Below are 14,141 nucleotides of genomic sequence, written 5' to 3'. Positions count from 1 at the left end.
CACTAAAAGCGCCCTAACATCGAGGATGTAACCATCAGCACACACAATCAGAAAGGGCTTCACCAGGTTACGATATTTGTGCAAGCTGTAAGTGCGGCGTTGAAATAAAAAATTGGAGCTTTTTTCGATGAAGATGTAGGTACCATCACAAATCATAATTGCCTTGGGCGACTCTTCATTTCCAAACAGATAGTTCGGCAAAACTCAGTTGTGTTGTATCACTTGCTCTCTGCTTATGTGGTCCAATCCTAGATGTGATGGCACAAAATCTGTGAGAAGACAATGTCTAACTCGAAGTATTTTTCTGTCAACAGTTCGCCTTGACAAGTTAAATATTGATGCGATTCTGTTATTCGGCTCACCCGTTCTGAGTTTACATAAATAGACAGCTAAGTCTTGGCGTGGAGTATTAGACGATCGATGGAGGGTCGGAACCTCATCTAGCAATCTATTGAAGGTTTCTCTGGTTTGTCCAGTCCAAAAACGTATATCTTCTTCAGATATTTCGTTCAGGTTTTCAAAATCCAAATAAGACCTTTGTTCCAAAGCTAAAGTGTACATATTAATAATGTCAGCAACATAATTTGCATTCAACCCGGTTAGTCGATTCGTCACATTCTGTGGAATATCTTCTAACGGCGTGTGCAGCAGGTGTCGTTGGCAAATACGAGCAAGATTGGGTATATAAAAGTGATAATAGCTCAGAAGATGCACCTTTATCGAGTTAGGTATTTGCCGAAGGTGGGTATCATGGCAGTCGTCGAACATGCATCGCCGAGCCGTATTAGCAGCTCGCGTTATTCCCTCAACATTTACCACTCCAACAGCAGGCGCAGCAGGAGCGTGTAAGGCTGCTTGATTAGTGTCGGAGTCAATCCTGTGCCAACATGCGTGGCAAACCGACCTCGTGCCATCGAAAGGGACCTGTAAACAAAAAAACATTAAAATGTTCCTTGCCAAATAAATGACAGGTACTTATTGCATATATACAGCCATTTAATACGTTTTGACATTTATTTTATCCTTACAGAGTTATAGACTAAAGAGCTTCTGGGCCCTATTTTTTCAAGCTACAAGCTACAATTCTACAAGTAAAAACTGCCAAAATCGATTAAAAGAAACAATCAGAGGCCGCGATTGCAGCGATGTTACCAGTATTTTACTTGTAAAATTGTAACTTGTTACTTCGAAAAATAGGGTCCTGATAGTTCTTTTTCAATCATTACCTATTCTTAAAACAATAAAAGATATGCAGGGTGAAACCGATAAGTGATCTGATTCGATTATTTCTAAACTATACAAGATATCGGAAAACTGATTACTGATCCTGAAAGTGCTTCACAAGCTCTATCAAATGGTTATCAATAATGATTTATGAAATAAACTGGATCTATCCGGAAAATCTCGTGAAGCACTTTCAGGATCAGTGATCAGTTTTCCGATATCTTGTATAGTTTAGAAATAATCGAATCAGATCACTTATCGTTTCCAATATTACTTCTTATTTATACACATATTATATGTATTACTGAGCTTGTTGTTAATATCCCGCGACGGGAGTGAAGCGAGCCCCGAACATCCCGTCTGGTCACAATTTAACGCCATTATCCATTTTTACGTTATATAACTAGGTAATATAAATGAAAAACGATGGCATGGAAAATGATGCCACTTTTTTTAGTGATTGTGCAAAACGAAAGTGATATCTCTGTTAAAAATAATGTTAAATGGATGCTACACCATGCCGATCCTTTTTGAGGTTATAAAATAAATAAAAAAACCGGCAGCATTAGTTTGCTCTCGGTGCCTCCTTAATTAAACTACATTTAATACTTCTACTAATATAAGGCAGACGTAAACGTTTATAATAAACTTAATATATATTAAAAGGTACTTACTTCACCATCTATGGCGCGTAACATATTTTCCACAAAAGCTCGTCGGGTTTCCAACAAGCGTTCAGTAAGAACATGTCCGCGACGACGACGTAGTGTACGCTCACAGACAACACAAACATTGTCTGCCATATCAGCAATCCAGAAACACAAAACAATCAATAATCCAGAAACACAAAACGCACAGATTTCAACTCCAAGAAAGTAAGCGAGGTAATGCGCAAGTGCTCAGGAGTGAGCGCGTGCCAACCGTGAAATCACTCTTCTCGCTCTTCTCAAAGAATTGCGAAAGAGATAGGATAATGCGCACCCCCCTTACCCCGCAGGCGTGCGAGGCGTGGGTTTCGGCGGCGGGGGGAGGTGCGCCCACCCGCGCCACCTCATACCCCCAATGCAATCATATCGCGCGCGTACTGTACATAATAATAGGAAAGAAAAAAGAAAAATTTTAGATGGCTGAGATGAGAGGATTGTTATATGTTGACTTTAATAACTTCATGCCTTTTTGTTTGTTTTCACATGACAAGTAACATAATAAACAGTTTTATGTTTTAAAAAAAATGGTTTAATAAAATATTTTTCTTTAATAAATCACACAGCAATATCACAATGTTAGCCACTAATATCGGATATAACAAATATTGATAATTGTTACACTCAATATCGCAATGTTAGCCACTAATATCGGATATAATAAATATTGATAATTGTTACACTCAATATCACAATAAACCTGAGATATGTTTCTTTCGCGCCGGGGCTGGGTTTTTTTTCCATAGGTCGTGACCCTTCTCCTTTATTTATATTTTGATGATTGCTTGATTAAATATAATTATGTATATAAGATTTAATACTTCTTAAATAATAATTATCAAAATATAAAAAAGTTTAAGTATAGTTTAATATAATGTTAGTTTATTAGTTTAATGTTAAGATTCTGGGTACAGATGAAATATTAATGATTGTTATTACTAAAATATTTATTATGTATTAAAAATCAGAATTTTCAGAATTTGTTGATTCTAAATCGGAATCTGTAACATTTATTATAAACGTTTTTTCCGTTACATTATCAAATATATGGTTTAATTGGCTAAACTTTTCTTCTTCTTTTTTAATGTGGTCTACGCATTTCTGCCATTTTCAATGGCTTTATTTAATAACTACTTTACTTTGTTAAATTCAAAAGTTGTATTATTTTTAGCAATATATCCTTTTAGGCCCAAATTAATTCGATAGGATTTAGTTCAGCATGGTAAGCAGGTAGCCTCAATATTTCTACTTCGCGTTGCTTGGCTAATTCATCTATAGCATACTTTTGATACAAGATTATTACTTCGTTAACTTTACCTAACAGCTCTAACTTTATATCATTTTCAATAAAACTGATATTTTTTATTTGTAAGTCACTGCTGAATATCAGCTTTCAGCCAATTTGAATTAGAGATCTTTTCTTGACGCCTTGAGTGGTAGGGTAAATTGTCCATATAATCACCACTGCAATGTCACCTAATTTAGGCAATACCTCCTCAAACCATTTTTCAAAATGCGCAGCGTCCATAGACTCGTGGTAGTCACCGCTGTGTTTGGAATCAAAAAACCAGCTAGCACCTTCTTAAAACCCATCCTCGTTTCCAATGTTCCTACGATCAATCGTCGGCCCTTTGACGTAGGAATTTTTATCCCAGTACTGAGGCCATTCAAAAATGCCTGACGTTTGGACTTTACGGTGGGATCTACCCAAGTCTTATTGACGGTGTGACCTGCAAAGAATAATAGAAAAAAGCAAAGTAAAAGTATCAGTATTCTTAGTGTAATTATTTGTGTGTTATATAAACACTACCGTTTTGACACTGAAGTTACATCGTAAAGCCGTCCTACATTGAGTTCGACTTTTCCATCTTATATCTAACTAGCTATTTCCCACGGCTTCGTTCACGTGAATTTCGGAGTTTTGAAAAATCTTGTCTTAGCTGATGCCTACGTTATCTGAGCTGTCAATATGCCAAATTTCAACCCGATAGGTTCAGTGGTTTAAGCTGTGCACTAATAGATCAGTCAGTCAATCTTTGCTTTTTATTATATTGTATAAACTGTTGAATGGTTTGATGAATGTAATTATAGGTAATATAGGTAATCCAGTAAGAAATAGTGCCCCTAAAGATCGTGGTATGTTAATATCAATAATATTACATACACAATCAAGACGTCAATTTTAATACCCTTTTGTTTTTTTTAAAGTCAGTTAAAATATTGAACCTAGATATAATGAAAATTTTCACTTAATTTACTTACCCACGTTTACCCATGTTTCATCCATATAAAAAATACGTCGATTCTCTTTTCTATACTCTTTCATTTTATATAAATAGTTTCGCCTCCTTAATACAATCTCGTCTCTATCAATTATTGCATTATTTCTCTATCTTTTAACGTATTTAAATTTTAAATACTTCAATATTTTATACAACGTTGTTCTTTTAAAATTAGGTAGAGTGTCGTCTTCATTTATTCCATTTAATACTTTATTCAAAGTTGGCAATTCACCTTTAATAAAAAACGAATCTACCTTTCTCCGTATAGCCGATTTCGTAGAATCATCGATTTTTGCACTAAAAGTCGGTCTGCTTTTGGTCGTAATTTTCTTTGTAATCTTTGAGAATTCTATACACCGACGGAACGCGGATACTTAACATATCAGCCGTTTTTTTACCATATCTTTTTTATATGGGTCCATATTAATAGACCACGTTTCTTTCGTGTATTTGAAAGCATTAATCACCATATTTTTCTCTGCTATAGTGGAACTCGTCAACTAAAAAAAAAGTTAGTACCTATAGTGTGTATTTAAAAAATTCAAAAACAAGTTGATAGTGTGTATTTAAATAAACTAATTATTAAGATATTTGTGTGACTGATTGTTGTGATTGACTATTAACAGTTTTACGCCTTTTTCTACTCATTTTCAATTAATCCTAATTATTTTCGATTTGTTTCGATTCCTTTTGTCTAGTTTGAAACGGATCCCTCAAAGCGTATGTGTAATTGTATCAATCCCTAAGACTAATAAAATACATAAATAAATATATAAGAAATAAAAGGATTGTGGTAGTTACTTAATATATTTCTTAAATGTGGCACTCACCGGGATAAATAAACACTAGTCCGAGAGTATTAACTTAGTATATTATTGTCACATTTGCACTATAAATATGGGTAAACGCAATCACTACAAATACGTATACATAGAAGGTGCACTGGCGAAAGTTTGAAGCACAGAGAAGGTTAGCGAAGGTATACGTAGCTAAGTAAGCCAACACAATTATAAATAATGCGAAAGCGAAATGATTTTTGTACATAAGCAAAAGCATGAGCGTCCGACGTCAGAGAATGATCGTGACTGGAGGGCAGTGTTGCCAACCTTTTATGAAGTAAAATCTGTACTAGGTCAATAAAAATCCGTATAAATTCCGTATGTCTATAATATTTAATATAAAGAGGAAGAACAAACAAGATACTAAAAATTAATACCTACTAATATAGACAATTTATAGAAAAACCTTAATCTAAAAAGATTATTAACTTAGTATAATCTATACATATAAATAAATTTTAATATAAAATAGCAGTTGCAAAACAAAAACACAAGATGTTGTTAATGTTATTTAAGTACGTTTTAGTTTACATAAAATAAGATATGTCTAATGTTATTTTATGCCAAAATTAAAAGACATTTAATGCCAAAGATTTGACCTATTTAAAATCATACATTGCTTTCGTGTTCATTTTTTTTTATAATTGATGAATTTACTTTGAAATCAAAACAGTCTGCGCTGCCTAACAATTGTTTAGTATATAGCAGACCCTCTATTGTTTCAGTAGATAACTGGTTTCGTTGTTTCGTTTTTATAATATTGATAGCTGAGAAAATTCTTTCCACAGCTGCACTGGAATGTGGCAAACTTAGCAACGACGTAATAAATTTTGATAGTTGTGGATACAGCAAATTTCCATCAGCAGGATTCACGGTCGTGATAATTCTCTGCCAATACTTTTCCATATCTTCGTTTGTAGCTGCTTTTATCTTGGAATCATTTCTTAAATCTCTCCATTCTGTATCTAGCGCTTGCATATTTTCTTGTTCTACTAAATTTGGAAAGTGAAGCGCCATCTGTACTATTGACTCTATTCTGCGTGATGCCACTACTTCGGGGCTTAAAAATTCCAGGCCTTTAACTACCTCGTTCCCAAAATCATAGCGCATTTTCATTTGTCTTGCAGCTTCGATATAAAAATCAAGACATTTCAGTTTAAACGTTTCAACGTTGTCGTCAGTAAGATTCGAATCTAATAAATGAACAGCTACTTTAGTTCCCAAATAAATATTTTCGATCGATTTAAAATTTCGGGGATTTTCGTTGTTAACATTTTTAAGTTCAGTTCTTGATAAATACGAATCATTCATATTACAATCTAATAGGTTACGGTATGTTCTGCATATGGTCTCGTGTAACTTGTGTATTTGTGGGTGTTCGGACTGCATAGTTTTATTAATATTGGTAAATATTTCCAGAGAGAACTCTAAAAATTCTAAATACAATTTATTGTAGGGGTTTTTCACCATATGCAAAATTGTTTCTGCTGATTTCAATCAAGACAAAGAACAGTAAAACCTGATGCAGGACAATACAGAAAAAATATCGGCTACAAATATTTTCTAAAAAACGGAACTGGCACAACGTTTGGAGTATGCAAAACGATCTTTTTGACAACTTTGGGCTACAAACCATCCAATGACAACCCGTTACAGACTCCTTTGGTAAATTATAGGATGCTGTTGCACCGCCCGTAGATAAAAGATTGGGAGCTGTTCCTCATAATAAAATTGACTCTAATCCGCTTAAAGAACATATAAAGAGCTTTGAGCCCAGCATTTCTCATTATAGCCGTGAACACGCTCCCAATCGTTTATACTTACCTAGTGATTTGTCAATCACAGCCATGCACAAAGATTATGTTTTAATGTATGAAAATGGAATTTTATTTATCTCTGGACTTTAATGTTTTAATTCATGACAACTTGACTCGGTCCTACTTAACCTTTAGTATGTTGAATGACATTAGCCCATTTTGCCATATCTGTTATACCGGGAGCCGGTATGGTCAACAGACAGCCCATTTTTGAGATAGACTTTTACTGTAACTGGATTTTCTCCGTATCTAGTAGGAATCAAGTCAATTCAAGTTAAAAATCTTATTGTAAATTGAATAATCTTTATTCACTTTCAACCATTTCTATATAAATACTCAATTATAGCTAACATAGAACTTTCAACATAGGGTACTATGATATTTTTAGATAAGTTTCGGTTATAATTTTAATTACAACAGTATTTGGAAGTTCATAAAATATTTTATTTACAACTTATCACATTAGGTATAAAATACAACTCAAACTTCAAGTGCCACCATACATATTTTTTACACAACACATGTTCTTAATATAGTCACAAAGAACTGCCACTTAACAAGTCCTCAAAAGTGGGTATAATATTTCAACCTAATTTTAAATGACTTATGCCGATATGGACTAAGATGATTTGTTTATTAGAAACTTAAGCTTATAAACTATGTATTACAAAAGTATCGCAGCACTATATTACATATATCTTGAGTAAGAGTTAAACAAAAATAACTCAAAAATTTGGGTCAAAAATTACATACATTTAAAAACGTAGTTTTTGGAAAAAATATTGCAACTAACGGAACTTTTAGACATTTTCTAATATTTAGATAGATTAAAGCATCAAAACAAATCAACAGAACAATACAGTTCTAAGAAATATTTCAAGATGTAAGTTGATAAAAGTAGTAAAAAATGGTTCATTTTGGTACCTGAGAGGGTAAAAAAGTATGGATACGACTTTTCGTATAACATATTTTCAAGGTATGGTTCTCACGAGTATAGTGTTTGTTTTTTTACTAATGTACATTCAAAACATTTTTATCTAATTGGGGTATATGAGCTTTGCACTTTAATATGTTACACATTGCATAGGTAAAAAAATTGCATTCCGGTCACATTCCGGTAACGTAACGGTCAGTTTTTTTAAAAACACCAAAAATGATAAATATAAATATACCAAAATACTAACCAGAGAGCTGCCAACAGAATGTTTTGAACGCTAAATCTAACGTTTTTTGATAAATTTACCACTGCATTTGAGTAGTTGATATTTACACATTTAGTATAAGTACTTTTATAAATTTTTGCTAATTCAAAAAATGAATATTGCAGTCATAGCTAATGATAAGATCAAATATAGTCCCTGATTTCGTGGGATATTGCTTGTAGAATACAAGGGTTAGCAGCACTGATATTTCTTGTAGATTAAAAGGGTTGGCAGCACTCTCAAATAATGATGACTGTAATCCAAACGAATGACGCAACCGAGGGAACTACAATGATATATTTTACCCAAAATATTGCTAATAATAATAAATATACATAGATAGATAGATATTTTTAATGAAAATGAAACCTACGTAAATAAAGAAATAAATACGTAAAAATATTACTTACAAATACATAAATATACATATCGATGCCTAACAGCCAAAAAGGGATAAGCAACATTTTTTGAGAAATTGAGTTGTATACATAGTTAGACGCAGAAAAAAACGACGATTCTAACTATGTATACAACTCAATTTCTCAAAAAATGTCGCTTATCCCTTTTTGGCTGTTAGGCATCGATATACAGCCTTAATTGTCTTACTGTTTCACGATTTGGACAAATATACTTACCTTCCTAATTCCCACTGAACTGGCGGCATAAAGCGTTTCAGACTCCTGTGTGTTCCTGAGTAGCTGTGCGTATAGGTATACTACTGTTTGTGTGATGTGTTACTGTTAAGTGTGATGTGGCTCAAAGCAGGTGAACACGCACAGTGGAACATTGCACTGCCTGCAATATGCAGTTGTACGTTTTTTGCATACAGCGCAAAATCTGCGCTGGCGTTCGTGTTGTTTTCCGGCCAGAAAGTCATACTGAGCCGGAAAATGTCCCACTGGTCGAGCTGTACCTGCTGAGGGTGAAAGTGGCTTGTGTTTTGCGACCAATTCCCTTACCAAAGTTTCACGGAACCTTCGGTGGGTAAGAGGTCGCTGTGTGCGGAGGAGTATGAACGCATTCAGGACACTAACATTTAACAGACGTCTGAAAAACTTTTTGTACCACACCCGATTCCGCCGCCTTTCTATTGGGTACATGGCAATCATTTGATCTTTGCGATCAACACCACCCATGCACACATTGTAATCGGGTACTATTGAGGGCTTTAGTACGTCGCCACACTTCACCGTTGTTAACCCATGATACGTCGAGATAAGAGAAACGAGGTTCTTATCTCGCCATACCACCAGATCCACATCGCCTGAAGTGCAGCCACAAACTTGGCCTACAGCCAAAGCTCCCTTGGTCAGATTAGTCAGTTCAGTGGGAACAAACTGACGGTTCAAGCGAAGAGTGCCAACACAGTCAAAACCCCGTACCTTTAACTCTCGCGCAAGCGCAGGAGAGTTATAAAAGTTATCCATCCAAACCGTGTGGCCCTTGTGCTCAAGACCATTGAGAAGTTTAAGCACAAGTGCCGGCACAACCCCAGACAAAGGACTATCTTGTGGAGATTCGTCATGCCCTACGTGCACTTCAAACCGCCACAAATAGCCAGTCTGAGACTCACAAACCTCGTAGGTTTTGATTCCGACTGTGGCTGCTTTATTTCGGATGAATTGATTAATATCTAACCAACCCTTCCACTGTGTCAGACTTTCGTCTAATGCAATATTTTGTGATAAAATATATAACTGTTGGAACCGCTGGTTAAGATGATCTGTAATAGGACGCACCTTAAAAAGCTTTGCCTCCGATCGCGTCATTGTGTGTGGGTTGCAGTCATCATTATTACAGAAGTGGAGACATTTAGAAAGCAAGAAGTAACGGTCAAAGCTCATCGTTGCTGAAAACCCACGAGAAGATAATAAATCCTGGGCTGTATTCCAGTATGAGTCTGCACGTGATTTCACAATAATTCCAGTCGCTAGGAGTATTGCGAAATACACGTACAGCTCATCTGGATTCGTATCCCGCCATCGCGTGATACGACTGGTTGGCAAAAGTAGCCCCTGATGAATTATGGCCGTTACCTCTTGCTGAGCATATCTATTTGTCTCCATTGAAATGTGTTCCATTATTTGGCGATCCCATATAGCAGTAAATGCCTCATATGGGCTCGCCAATGGAACTGTGGGACCACAATTAATTTCGGAGAATGGTTCCCTTCTCAATTCAGGAGGAATTTGAGATTCTGAAAACCCTCTCCACTTAAAATCAAACTTATTGTATGGCTCGGCGCTGGCTTCGGGGTCGGCACTGGGTTCAGGCTCTGCGTTGGGTTCGGGCTCGGGCTGGGCGCTAGGTTGGGGCTGCAGGCCGGAGGGAAGTTGAGGTGGCCACTCAAAGTCTATAGCAGCGTTTATCGGTGGCACCTCAGTGTCTTCCTCAGACATAAAAAGTCTTTCAGTTCTCCTCAGCAGATGCACTGGTTGAACTAAATCTTCATCTTCATCTTCATCATCGCTGTCAGCATCCTCTTCACTGCCTGTATAAATAATAATAATATACTGTAGTCTGTTTTACCTATGTAAACAGATATATATATATATATACTACTAAAAGATAGGTCTGAAAGAAAAATATTCACTTACCATGATTCAAGATTCGGGCAATTTCCGCGTCCCTCAAAGGACGAGCCCTGACGGCTGATGATGAAGATGAAGCCCCGTCTGGAGGAATCCTTAGAAAATAAGAAAATCAGTACCAGTATCGTAATAACTAAAAATATAATTTTGCTCATTTTTGAACTTACAAGCACCGCCTCGAAGCCGGAACCTCCTCGCCCTTTCCAGTAGAGTCATTATTTCTATAACAACAAAAAGATGTAAATATTTTTTCTTGTTTCATAAAATAAAACTTTAGAAACAAATAAAATAAAATGAAAACTTACGCGGGTCTCTTTACAGTGGTAATTCGGGGAGTTGACTGCCCGCTCCCACCACATTCAACATACCTGCAAATATAGGTATTCCATGTTAATTGTTACGGTTGATAACTAATTGCATTTGAAAATTTAAAAAATAACAGTATACTTACAGAGCCGGAGACGGTGGAGCCGAGCACATCGGAGACTCTTGACTCGTAGAGGGGGAGGGGAGCACCATTTCTTGTATGGACGACCATAAGGATTGGTATCTACAAAAAAAAGTGTTAATTTTATTACCATATACCAGAATAATGAAACACTTACTATAGAATAAACTATAATAATTTAACATTAATTTACCCTTCAGGTACTGTCTTCACTGACTGCAGCTCCCTCCTCCTGCTTTCATGGAGTGGCCTTTCCATAGCATGAACCTCGTTATAGCTCTGCAACGATCCACTAGTTACACTGAAATATAAATTAATTGTTTAAAATACTTTATTCATTATTAATAATATTTATAAGCATTTTGTTAGTAAAAATAAGAAGCAATTACGAGTCAGAAACTGAGGGCCTATGAGCACCAAGACCAGCAGTACCAGCACCAAGACCACAAACACGACCGCCGCGCGTGCGGACACGGCCCCTACCCTGCGCACCACCTCGAACCCCGCGCGTAGTCGCTCCACTTCCACGTCGTTTCCGAGATCGTCGTTGTCTTCTTATATTAAAAAAGCAGAAAAAATCAAAGTTCATGCAAACACCGAAAAAAGAAACAATGCAAAAGAAAATAATGCAAAAAATAAAAAAGTGCAAACATATTTTTTCGTAAAGCTTCTTTAAAAATAGCTCAATACAAAAACCAAAAGAAAAACCGATAATGAAAAAAATTGCAAAAATAAATTAAAATTTTAATGCATACAAAAACATTCCTGAGGCATATCCATACTTAGGAAGCATCCCAGAAACACAAAAAACATGACTGTCAAACGTATGCTGTTGACGTAACCGGCTCCCGGTATGAGACTATGTACTTTACATTTTCATTACAAATTTCATCTTTTTGAAAGAAATATAATGCTACCTATGAAATATATCAAAACTAATTATTTTTACGTCTTAGATCTAACATCAACTTGCCTTTTCATCCATTTTTGGTTGAAATATGACGACAATAAAATCGTCGTCACGTGTTCGACATTGAACATGCTGATAGTTACAGACCGATTTTTAGTGAAAATTAACAGAACTATTATATAATTTGTATACATAATCAATAATTACTTACCCTTCCATCGTTTTTTCTAATATTCAGCGAATCACTTTAAGATAAAACACAAGTTTTCACCAACAAAAAAAATAAGTAGTCACCTAGGCGATGGCGGAGTTTTGACTGACTCGTGTTTAAATTTTTTACACTAAAGCTGCGCGAGATTTTGGCTTCACTAGTCAGCCTGTTTCTTCTTTATGCATTTGTAACGTGTTAGAAAGGATAGGGTATATACAATGACGTGCTTTAGAGCGATTATGAGAACACACTTACCCATACCGGCTCCCGGTATGTCAACAGTTCCGGCGAAAATGTGTTTATACCGGGAGCCGGTGTTTCAACATACGAAAGGTTAATTCAGTTTCACTTACAGTTTAATATCTTTTGATTTAATTTGATAATTTTTGATTTCACTGATTAGTTCAAATCCATTATGTATCTTGTTTGAGCTTAGTGTAAAATAATGTTACTGTTTGGCACCACAAAATTTAAAGAAAAAAAAATCATCTTAAAATTTTATGCCTATTTTCTTGAGCTCTTGCTACTGTTTGATCAAGTTCTCTACTATTGTTACATTAACAGGATAACTTTGCATGTCAAGTTTGCTTTAATATGGTTGTACATTTAGAAATGTAGTCTAGATAAAATTAATATTGTAATGTATTATAAAGGTAGCAACTACTAGCAAACTTTATTAAATAAATAAATAATATTTGTACTTAAATCTTTATTTATATTTATAATTACTTTTTTTTTGCTTTAATTGGATACATACTTTAATTACAGGATAAAACTTTAAATATAAGAACCCAGCATTTATTATAAACAGTAGTAAATGTGGCTACATGTTATGGTACTATTAAATTTTTATTGTTATCTGAAATTTTAGTTATAATTTTACATAACATTCAAAACATTCACATTAACATTCTTTAGCAATAGATATTTTTTGATTTTCCAAAAGTTCAATTTCTAATTGAAGTTACTTCATTTTTAATTCTGATATTTTTACATTGAATTTGTGCTCCACCTCCAACATTTCCAATTGTTTTTTCTTAAAATCTATGTTACTATTTGTTATAGCTTGAAGGCCTTGTTCACTTCTGTAAAATTAAAATATTTCATTATTAATTGTTTTTATATTTAAATTTAAAGTGTGAATATATTATTTATTCAAACACGTGTACATACCTATTATGAGAGACCTTTTTGTCCTTCTTTACAGTATTTTTAGGCATATCTATAACAGCTTGAAAAAGAAAAACAAAGATAAATAAAACCAATTTTCTTACAAACATTAGTCTAGGAATATAGTCTAGTAGGAATCTAGTTTACCTTTAATTTCTTTGTTAGTTGAGTTCATTGTATTATCTGCAGATAAAATTGGTTCTTTGTACTCCGAACTAGAGCCAGGCATAGGACTATCAACTATCTCGGGTGGAATTGTAATCTGAAGAGGTATTACCACAAAAATTACACTTGGATAATTATATGCAAATCATTTCTATTTATAAAAAAATTATCAATTAAATTGAGGAGATTGGAAGTTTTTGGAAACACCAAAGCCATATGCATATGTATATATGTACAGTACAGCATTTTTTAAACATAGACATATATTGAGAGTGCTACTCACATTTTTTTATTATATATATATATATATATTTTGTTTTTATAAATAGAATAGAAATTCTTTTTGTATGCTTTAACACTTCTTACTTACCACAGCATCACGTTCATAATTATTTACGTCTACGACAAAGTCACAGGGAGCAATCGATTTAATTTCCAAGTCCACTGGAGAAGGTGATGGGGGCTTTTGACCACCTCCTGTCTGGAACTGTTCTCTTCTGTGAAGAGACAAGTTAGCCTTGGCTGTCAACTTCATTCGTTTCCAAGCCAATTTTACTTCTGTATCAGTTCTTGCTTTT

At 34.8% G+C, this 14,141-nt stretch overlaps 1 long non-coding RNA gene across 1 annotated transcript; it reads right to left on the bottom strand.

The window, feature by feature from the left end:
- Positions 1–13,138: 13,138 nt before the first annotated feature.
- Positions 13,139–13,530, bottom strand: LOC123667187. Its single transcript, XR_006745402.1, has 2 exons — positions 13,402–13,530; positions 13,139–13,313 (listed from the first exon to the last, which is right to left on the bottom strand). It is a non-coding gene; the product is annotated as an uncharacterized LOC123667187 (long non-coding RNA).
- Between the last annotated feature and the right edge of the window lie 611 nt (positions 13,531–14,141).

This window comes from Melitaea cinxia, chromosome 27 (genome assembly GCF_905220565.1).
Source record: "Melitaea cinxia chromosome 27, ilMelCinx1.1, whole genome shotgun sequence".
Classification (NCBI taxonomy): domain Eukaryota; kingdom Metazoa; phylum Arthropoda; class Insecta; order Lepidoptera; family Nymphalidae; genus Melitaea; species Melitaea cinxia.
This window is presented reverse-complemented; position numbering and strand designations above follow the sequence as displayed.